The 10,793-nt window shown below is 47.0% G+C and overlaps 1 protein-coding gene and 1 long non-coding RNA gene across 2 annotated transcripts in view; both read right to left on the bottom strand.

Moving 5' to 3' along the window:
- The window catches only part of LOC102442753 (transcription initiation factor TFIID subunit 4B-like), a 63,180-nt gene extending 60,197 nt beyond the window's left edge, over positions 1–2,983 (bottom strand). The window contains exon 1 of the mRNA XM_023747039.1: positions 2,979–2,983. The gene's annotated coding sequence lies outside the window, so the exon portion shown is untranslated. The remainder of the gene's footprint in view (positions 1–2,978) is intronic.
- Positions 2,984–4,311: 1,328 nt separating this feature from the next.
- On the bottom strand, positions 4,312–7,421 carry LOC111823969. The gene is made up of 3 exons (XR_002827083.1): positions 7,381–7,421; positions 6,996–7,058; positions 4,312–4,442 (listed from the first exon to the last, which is right to left on the bottom strand). It is a non-coding gene; the product is annotated as an uncharacterized LOC111823969 (long non-coding RNA).
- Between the last annotated feature and the right edge of the window lie 3,372 nt (positions 7,422–10,793).

Here is a 10,793-nt window from a genome sequence, read left to right as displayed (position 1 = left end):
CTCCCACACACTGAAGGCACCGACCCCACTCACATCTGCTGACAGTGCAGAGCACGCCAGCAGCAGGTACGAATGCGGCCTGAAGCATCAGTGGGTGCGAGCAGCAGCTGCTGCCCTGATCGCCCCTCAGGAGCAGGGGGAGGTGGAGAAGCTGTGAGGGGCGATTGGGGCCCAGAGTCGCCTCTCACACCCGCTGACAGCGCCAAGCGATCAGGGCTGTTGCCGGGCACCAGCAGCGGGTGTGAGTGGCAGCTCTGGCGCCAGCAGCAGGTGTGAGCGGGGCTGGCATTGGCAGCAGGTGCGAGTGCCGGGGGAGGGGGGACCGCGGTGTGCTGGAGCAAAGAACTTTCAGTAACCACCAGAGGCTCGCCCCATGACAGTGACTGAGGCCCTGCCTTGGGCTGGCGCCCCTGCTCAACTGCTCCACCCACCATCCCACCACGGCCAACGGCCACCATGTTCCATGCACTCCCCCTGGTGGTCAGCACACATAGCAACCGGTTATTCAGTTGTTAGCTTGTCCCGCCATTCAGTCTATTTGTATATTAGCCTTTTATTAGATAGGATATGTATATATGCATATCGATGGTATTCACAGCATATAGATGGTATTTTTAATGCCTTTGGCCTCAATATAATCATGGAGAAAGGGAATTTAAATGGAGAAGAAGCCTGAGTCCTAATCTAATCCATTTCCCTCACTGTTTCTAGATTGATCTTTCTAAAGTGCTAATCTATTTATGTAACTCTCCCACTTTCAACTTTTTAACACCCTCCTATTATCCACAGGATAAAATCTCAAATAGCTATTATGGCATATAAGGTTCATTACAATTTGGTACCTGCTAATTTGCCCAAACAATCTTACTCATGGGGCACCTTCCATTGGCATTATAGATAACTACAGGAATTTCTCAAATATCCTACACTCTCAACTTCATCCTTTTCATACACTGTTTTACCTCCCTTCAAAGTCCTTTCCCATCTGAAACTCATGGTCTACCTGGCCAATTTCTTTTTGGCATTCAAAAGGCAATAACCTGCCCGACCACCGTGGCTCAGTGGTTGAGCATCAACCTATGAACCAGGAGGTCATGGTTTGATTCCCAGTCAGGGCACATGCCCGGGTTGTGGGCTCCATCCCCAGTAGGGGGCGTGCAGGAAGCAGCCAATCAATGATTCTCTCTCATCATTGATGTTTCTATCTCTTTCTCCCTTTCCCTTCCTCTCTGAAATCAATAAAAATATATATTAAAACAAAAAACAACCCTAGCTGGTTTGGCTCAGTGGATAGAGCATGGCCCTCAGAGCATCCATTCCAGTCAAAGGCATGTACTTCGGTTGCAGGCTCCATCCTGGTCCTGGTCAGGGCCAATGCGGGAGGCAACCAATTGATGTGTTTCTCTCACTTTGGCGTTTCTCCCTCTCTGTCTCTTCCCATCCTTTCCACTCTCTCTAAAAATAAATGGAATAATATCCTCGGGTGAGGATGAATAAAATGATGTTTTATGAAGACAGGGATTTTTTTTGTTGTGGTTCAGTGCTATATCCCTATAGCCTGGAGCAGTGCCTGGCTCCTAGTAGGTGTTTAATAAATTGTTTGGACTGAATAAATGTGTAGAGCATGAGTTTTTGTAGTATTATTGTATTGATTAGATATAATTTCCATAAAAAATGTGGCATAAAAATGGTATGCTTCCTAGTCTTGTTCTTGTCTTTTTTTTTTTAATATATTTTATTGATTTTTTACAGAGAGGAAGGGAGAGAGATAGAGAGTTAGAAACATTGATGAGAGAGAAACATCAATCAGCCACCTCCTGCACATCTCCTACTGGGGATGTGCCCGCAACCCAGGTACATGCCCTTGACCGGAATTGAACCTGGGACCATTCAGTCCGCAGGCCGACGCTCTATCCACTGAGCCAAACCAGTTTCGGCATTGTTCTTGTCTTTTAATATTTTTATTTTGATTGATTTCAGAGAGGAAGGGGGAGAGAGAGAAACATTAATGATGAGAGAGGATCATTGGTCGGCTGCCTCCTGAACGCCCCACACTGGGGATCAAGCTGCAACCCGGGCATGTGCCCTTGACCGGAATCGAACCCGGGACCCTTCAGTCCTCAGGCCGATGCTCTATCCACTGAGCCAAACCAGCTAGGACTAGTCTTGTTCTTTATATATATTAAACTTCATGTGGTTTAATTGCTTGATGCTTGCCTCTTTAAAACAAAAATATGAGGTTTCTTCTATACTTAAAACTTTCCATGGCTCCCCTCACTCCCTCCCCCAATACCTCCAGAGTAAAACCCAAACATGAAGTCATGACCTGTTTGGCATCACTTCTGGCTACTTCCCTCTTCCCACATCAGTCGTGTCTTTCATGACTTCATTCACTTTGTCATCTTCCTCAAGATGACCAGCAATGAGGGAAAAGATTTTTTAAAGGATTAAGTGCTAACCTTAGTAATGAAGCAAAGATGTCACTGGTGCTGTTAGATGAGGGAATATTACAGTGAATACTCATTACCACCCACTCCTTAAGATGCATGTCTGTCAAATGGGGTTGAAGCCCCCTTTCCTCCAACCATCTGGATTTTGCTCCCCCAGAAATGTTTTTACGGATTTTCAGAGAAGGAGGACGGGTGAGGGATAGAGAGCTAGAAACATGGATGGGCTGCCTCCTGCACGCACCCCACTGGGGATCGAGCCGCAATCCGCGCATGTACGTGACTGGAAATCAAACCATGACTTCTTCGTGAGTCAACGCTCAACCACTGAGCCACCCGGCCGGGCCTGCCTTTTCGTTTGACTACGTATGTGTGCCCCAGAGCCAACACAGGCACTGCCCCGAGGCTGCCCCCAGCTCTCACCCAGTGCTTCCGGAGGACAAGTGACAGCTCCACACGCAGGAACGTGTCAACAGGGTGGAAACTGATGGGAAGACAGGGTCCCAGCCCTGCTCCCGAGGAGTCCGGAACCGGGGGGCAGCCAGAGCTCCGAGTGTAGTGATAGTCACGTGACGAGCACGCTGACCCACTCCGATACCATCCCTAGCAGCCAGCACGGTGCCTGCGCCACAGCACCCACCCCTGCCAGCCACGGTCAAGGTACCTGCAACACAGTGCGCCTGACGAGCGCCAGGAGGAGTGGGCGATGCCAGGCCCGGGCACCAGGCTCCCGTGCGCCCTGCGGGGATGGTGCGCCAACCCACCCGGCATGTCAGCGAGAGACGGAATGTACACTCCGCCCAGAAAATGCCCTCCCTCCTCCCCCCCTCCCCGTCTTTGTGGGGAAGGAGTGGAGGGCCAGGAGGAGCCAGCGAGGGGCCTGGAGGGTCTTCTATCCTGAAATCCTGCCTGCGCCCCCCTGCCCTGCTCAGCGCCCAGCGCCCAGGCTTAGCTGTCACAGCTGCGAACCGAGTCCTCTCACCTTCTCCTTTGAGCTTTGTGCTCCTTTCCAAGAATTCAACCGCTCTCCTCCCTGTTTTCAAAAAGAACATTTAAAAAAAGAGGCAAAGCTCTGAAATAAGAAGGTAGAGGGCTTTGTTTTTATACCGTTTGATATCCTTTGCTTTAAAAATATAACTTCCTTGCAGGCATTAAGCATTCTTTTCCTGGGCCCCGCGGATTAACCTCCCGCTGCGGGGAGGGATCATTCTGTATTTCCTTGGTTCCTCTCAGGAGCCGAGCACAATGCCAGCACTTGGTAACAAGCACCCATCTATTTGATGGAACAGGTAACGAGTCTATCACACTCGATATATTTACGATAAAATACAAATCAAAACTAAGATTACATGTATTCATTTCTCTCATTTTCATAGAGTACCCTGTTCAGATGATAAACTGCAACCTATAAAATGCAAAAGGTTAAATAAATATGAAATATTTAAAAATGAAGGAGACTGACAAAATTTTGACAATTCACCAACACAAGGGAGTTTTTATCATTCATTTAGAAATGCAACTTGATATTATATTCAGTCTATTTCCAAATAGGTATCTCTCTACCTGACGGTCAATACTCAAATGTCACCAAATTAGTAGGTTTTTTTTTATTAAAATTTTTCTCAATTTTCATACATGAAGAAATATAACACACTGGACACGTAATAGAGTATAGTCTCAAGCTTATGTGGAATTATGACTGCTTTCAACAATTACTAAAATATTTTCAAAGAAAATCTACATATTTTTGTATGTCTGTCCCTGTAATAGACTAAGGAGAGTCATGAATCTGCAGTCTCAAAACAGCACAGAACTACTAATGCAATGCCATAAACCAGCGTATTTCCCTTAAAACTCACTCACTAGTTCTAAGCACAACAAAACATGCAAAGCTCTCAGGGTTCACAAAGTCTTCTTTGGTTTTTTCTTCTCTGCTTCCTCCTTCTCCTTTTCTATTGCAATGACTTGTAATTCAATTTCCTTGGCACTAAACATCTGAAAAGAAAAATTTTATTTAAATAAATTGCAATTATATCAAACATTTTTAAATATTTACAATACGAAAAAAACCTATTATCTATATATATAAAAGCCCAACGACCGGAATGGCAGAACAACCAGAACGACCTGTGGCTATGACATGCACTGCGGCAGCCAACCAGCCTGACCCGGCCCCAATCAGCGCCCCCCTCGCTGGCCCCGCCCCTGATCGGGGTGTTGGGGGCTGATTGGGGGTGAGGCCAGCTGGCCAACCACCAGCAGCCCCTCCCCCTACCGGCCCTACCCGATTGGCTCACCTACCCCAATCAGGAGCAGGGCCAGCCAAACCTCACCTGTGCACAAATTTGTGCACTGGGCCTCTAGTATCTTATAAATTTCTATTATCTATTTATAACTTCAAATACATAATGAAGTGTTTCAAAGAATCAACAGCAACATACTTGTAATGATTATGAACAAAAAACAGAACTCTATGACATTTCCATTATCGTGCTAATAAAGAAAGTAGGGTAAAATATGTTATTGCATTACATATCCTACATCAAAATGTAACTCTGAAACCATTTTAATGCAAGACTCACTCTGTTCATGAGCAAATAACTCATTACTGAACTCCACCCCCTCCTAACTGTGATTCTCTGAAAGGGTTTCACTATTTTAACAGCTCATGGGCTAGCCATGAGAGATAAGGAAAAGATGATTCACACTGCTTATTTACAACTCCCTCACTGAATTCAAAGCAAAAATAATGTTTCTCTTATTTAAATCATTTTTATTTTATTTAAAGTCAAAAGATGGGAGCAAATTGCTCAAGGCCATACTGTTAAACAAACTGATTCGCTAAAACTTAAATCCAGGTCTGTCCAACTCCACAGCATGTGTCCTATTTGCCACGCAGCCTATCCTGAGAAACCATGTGGAAGGACACATACCAGCCTACCACTCAGAGGTAGAAACATATGTGCAGGTGTGTGTGTGTGTGTGTGTGCGCGCATACGTATGTGCGGGGCTGGAGAGGTGCCTCTGGTCTCTGGTTCTGTGTCCCTGCGTTGTTGGCACGTATGTCCTAGGCCAGTGATGGCGAACCTATGACACGCGTGTCAGAGGTGACACGCGAATTCATTTTTTTGGTTGATTTTTCTTTGTTGAATGGCATTAAAATAAATATCAAAAATGTAAGTCTTTGTTTTACTATGGTTGCAAATATCAAAAAATTTCTATATGTGACACGGCACCAGAGTTAAGTTAGGGTTTTTCAAAATGCTGACACGCCGAGCTCAAAAGGTTCGCCATCACTGTCCTAGGCCCTTGGCAGCAGGGCTGATAACCCAGCCCAGTTCCCATCTCCGCATTCTATGCTCAGTAGCTTGATTACTATGTGTGGCCGTGTAGGGGAAGACCTATCCCCATCCCTCTCTCTCTAATTCACTGAAACTCTGCTGCTGGCCTATCCTCATGTCCCCACCCATTGGTTAACTAATAAAATATGGGGATGTGGTATCATTACAACAGCAAGAATGCCCCCCTCCAGTATTTCTTAGCAATTACGCTAAGAAATACTGGAGTAAACTGTAAATTGCAGTATTACTAAATACAGAATACACACTCCAAAACAAAAACAAAAACCCCACTCTCCACTCAGCGCTGATTTCAATACTACTTCCCCTTGAAATATCTTCCCTACAACAAAAGGAAAGGTACACGTATAAGAAAGTTTAGCATACTTTTCATGTTTCCCATGCTTCTGTATACTCTCAGCTAAAGAGAGCAAACCACATTGTAAAGTTCTACCTAATAAACAACAGAGAACCATGTTTTGAATGCTCTTTAGCCAACGAATCCTCTACCATAAACTTCAGAGCCATTCATCATATTTTTCTGAAGAATTTATTTTGTGGTCCAGCAGTTGTAACTCATAATGGCTGACAAAAGGTATACAGATAACAGGTTAGACTCACCACCAAGAAACAGGCAAAGGGCATCACACAAGGTGTTAACATTTAAGTCAACAGTGGCTCAAGGCACCTTTAAGTGGAAAGTGTAGAAAATAGGTAAAAACCAGTAGGCAATCAAAAATAGGTAGAGGGTTTGTTGACATAATGAAGATCACATTATGTTAGAAGCCTGGAGGGCCAGCAATGATGTAAATGGCAGCTGAATGACACTAGCTGGAAGCATAGCTTGCTGTCGGAAGATCTAAAAATCTAAGCAGAGTGGCTGCTCTCTACATGGTGGCAGGAAGGACTCTCCATGGGGAATGTGCTGTGTTGATCCCATGCCGGGTCCCTCCCTCTAAGAACACACACACACACACACACACACACACACACACACACACACACACGGGAGGTCGGTGCATGGGCCTCAGCACCTCACAAAGGGCGAGGGAGAGGCGACTGCTCGCAGTAAGCACATCACATCAGCGAGCTTCGCCTCGGAAACAACCAGAAGCTGTCATCATGTCAATGGTGCTCAGGGCATTCAGGCGACACATCGTAACTTATGTCCGGACACACTACCGACCCTCCTTGTTGGTTAGTGACTTACTTTCAAAGGCTGGTTTCTTCTCATGATAGCAAGGTCAATGTTTTTCCCACCGGACTGGACAACCTAATGTAGAACAAGTTGGTTTTAGAATGACTTTGGGAAATTCTGTGTTTTAATAAGCAATTAAAGGACAAAAACCTCTGCTTTCCTGAATATCCTTTACTAGAGACCCAGTGCACAAAATTCGTGCACTGATAGGGTTCCCAGCACTGCTGGCCAGGACCTCCCTCTCCTTTCTTCCCCTGGCCACCGGCTGCTGCTGCTGGCCGGGACCTCCCTCCTTCCCCTGGCTGGCCCCGCCCCCTGGTCGAACTCCCAGATGAACTCCTGGTTGAGGGGACAATTTGCATACTACACTTTCATTATATAGGATTAGATCACTTACTTCTAGCAAAGCTCTTATTGCTAGTTTGATAGCTTCACTGTCATTAGCTATGGCGTCTTCTGTGTAATTCTTTTCTAGAAATTCTCGGACAGTTTTAGCACTTCGGCCTATTGCATTTGCCTTGAAAAATAGAAGATAACGCTTAGTAATACTGCAATATGAAGGAATTTATGGTTACTAAGTGAAGTTTAAAGATTTACAGTTTACTCCAGTATTTCTTAGCGTAATTGCTAAATGAAAATTGTAGGTTTGAAACGTAGCAAACATTTCAACAGCTCACTGGTCACTCCCATGAGTAATCTGTAGCGCCAGCAGGAGTAACTTTCAGACACACCCATGCTTTCTACTGGCCAATGCGTCTGTCGCTCTAATATTCCCAAGTTCTTGACAGCAGGATAGATGGAAAGAGCTGAAACTCCGTGAGGTGTGGGGAGGAGAGAAGGTGAGACTTTGGTGCAAAAGGAAGAAAAACAAGGGAAAAAAGAACATCAACGTGAAGAAAGCTGTTTACATGAATGGCACTGCGCGTCATGTTCTGAGAATTTAGACTGATATACATTAATTATTACATTCATTATCTTCTTTGACTTTATAAGCAAGAAGGGCTTCTTCTGTTCCAGTCCCCAGTTTTCTATTTCTTCAGCATTTTTCATCAAATGAAGGAAAAGGCAAGCACACTTCCCTTGCTGTTTGGCCACAGGTAGTTTATGCAGGTTCCTGTCACTCACTCTCAATTCCAGACGAGTACTAGGACGGTGATGATGGAGATGACAGTAACTTACATGAACAGAGCACGTATGTGCCAGGCACTACGCTGTTCATTTCACATGAATTAACTCATCCAACCCAACCACCCCCCAAACAATTACACTGGTAACGTTACTAACCCAGTTCACGGGGGAGAAATGAAGGGCTGGGAAGGTTAACGTGAGTTTTCTTCACCTCAACACCACTGACATTGGGAACAGAGAATTCTTTGCTGGGGAAGAGGGGCTGTCCTGTGACTGCAGGCTGTCGAGCAGCTCTGTCCGCTGATGCAGCAGTGACAACCAAGTGTCCCTGAAGGCCACACACACCCCTATTTGTCACCGTCGGCTCACTAGTGAGCAATCATGCCTAACATCGTATCGGGGTAAAATGCAAAACAGCCCCGACTGTTCTGGGCGCTTCCATGTGCAGCCACCGTGTCAAGTTCTGCACAGAAAAGACAAACATCCAACTGCAGGAAGCGGTCTCCTGGAGCCGGAGAGAGCGGCGGCGGGAGGAGGGGACGAGGTGGAGGCCACAGGAAGCGCCGGTGGCGCCCGAGTGCTGTGCCATCACCTTCATCGGTCCCACGTTTCACTTGGTCACATGTCAGCACCTGTTTGAACTTGGTGAGTACACGCATGCACTGATATCATTTTTGTATTCTTAGGTATATGTCTGAAATGTTCCACTAAACACAATCATTTCTTTCACTTAAAACTGTCCATGCTCCTACCCGCCCACTTTCACCCTGAGTTCCATGCCACTGTACCTATTTAGAGTCTCTCCTTTTATGTCTTCCACTTTCCTCTACATCGTCAAAATCCCCCTCTTCACTATGTCATTTTCATAAATGTACACATATTCCAAAACCTTTCAGCTACTCTTCCTTCTCGTTCACACCTTATATCCGTTAAGCAAAGCCTCACACCATTCCTCATCTTGCAAAATAAAACCAACATCTAACCACTTTTCACCAAACTCAAATCACCTATTTTTTAAAATGTATTTTTTTATCGATTATTTTAGAGAGAGAAGAGGGAAAGGGAGAGAGAAAACATCAATGACAGAGAATCCCCTATTGGGGATCGAGCCTGAAACCCAGGCATGTGCCTGGGCTGGAATCGAACCCACGGCCTCTTGGTGCGTGGGCAACGCTCAGCCACCTATTCTTGTTATATCACCTGCACCCATCCTTGCTCTCTCCATACGGTTTTTTCATAGATGGTTTTCATAGTAGCCAGAAGGGTCCTTTAAAAAGAGTCACTTTAATGGTTCTGTTTTGCTAAAACTGGCTTCCGGTCCTGTTCAGAGTAAAATGCACGATTTTGCGAAGAAGTGTGAGGAGGGCCCTCTGCGATTCCCACTCCCTGTTGCGTAGACGCCTCTGCCAGCTCATGTCCTGCCTCTGCCCAGTCTTCTCCTCCCCCCTCGCCCACACACACACCAGGAAGCCGCTCTTCAGAGCATCTGCACTGGCGTCTGTCCCGTCTGGGACCCCAGCCCTGGCCACACTGTGCTCCCTTGCTTCTCTCAGGCTCTGCTCACATCCTGCTTCCCAGACCCCCTCTTCAGACCGCACCCCCCTCCCCTCCTCAGCCCCCATCTGACTCTGCTTCTCCAGAGCAGGCGGGATTTCTGAGGTCCTCACGGGTCAGGATTCCATGGGGTCTCGGAAGGCAGACAGCGCTCCCGACTAGAGGTCTGAGGGCTGCTGCCCTGCATTTCCAGCTGCACCGGTGATGCCCATGCTGCGCTCCTGACCCCTACCCGGGGACCCCCACCCGGGGAGGGACCCCCACCCGAGGACTCACACCCGGGGACCCACACACAGGGAGGGACCCCCACCCGGGGAGGGACCCCCACCCGAGGACCCACTCCCGGGGTCCCACACCCAGGGAGCCACACCCGGGGGACCCACTCCCGGGGACCCCCACCCGAGGACCCCCACCTGGGGACCCACACACAGGGAGGGACCCACATCCGGGGACCCCCACCCGGGGAGGGACCCCCACCCGGGGACCCCCACCCGGGTGGCACGTGGTACCACCACAGGCCAACATGCTGTCCATTTACTCGTCTCCCTGCCGCCTCCGGCATGTCCGTTCTCTGAGAGCAGACTGTCAGCTATGCTCAGTGTCCAGCATGTTCCGAGCTGAATGCTGCTGCTGACTGAACGGATCCTGTATAGTGTCAAGTCTGGAAAAACACCTTCCCTGACCCCACATTCCCCGGTAGCTGCTGTCCCATCTCCCTGCTCCCCTTTACAGCTCAACTTCTTAAAGGAGCCATCGTCACTTCCTCCTTCTTACTATTCTCTTTCCTCGATTTTCTAACTTGACCATTTCAAACCTATGAAAAGCTGAGAGAACAATGAACTACTATGCACCTTTTAACCTAGATTCATGTTATTAACATTTTGAGAGATTTGTCTTATCTCTCCATTTACTTACACACACATTGCATGCTTTTTTAATGTTGAAGATGTCATAACATTTTGCCCCTAAATACTTCTGTCAATTCCCTTAAAACAGGGATTTTTAAAATATAACACGTAAGTCCACTCCCCAAAGCTTGAGGCTGACACATACCATCGCCGAGTACATTTAATATCTCTGGTTGTGACTGTTCCCCATCGAGGGTCTAATCAAAGACCTTGGGTGTTG

The sequence above is a fragment of the Myotis lucifugus genome, unplaced genomic scaffold (genome assembly GCF_000147115.1).
Source record: "Myotis lucifugus unplaced genomic scaffold, Myoluc2.0 scaffold_782, whole genome shotgun sequence".
Classification (NCBI taxonomy): domain Eukaryota; kingdom Metazoa; phylum Chordata; class Mammalia; order Chiroptera; family Vespertilionidae; genus Myotis; species Myotis lucifugus.
The sequence above is the reverse complement of the archived record's forward strand: the minus strand, read 5'-3'. Positions and strand labels throughout refer to the sequence as shown.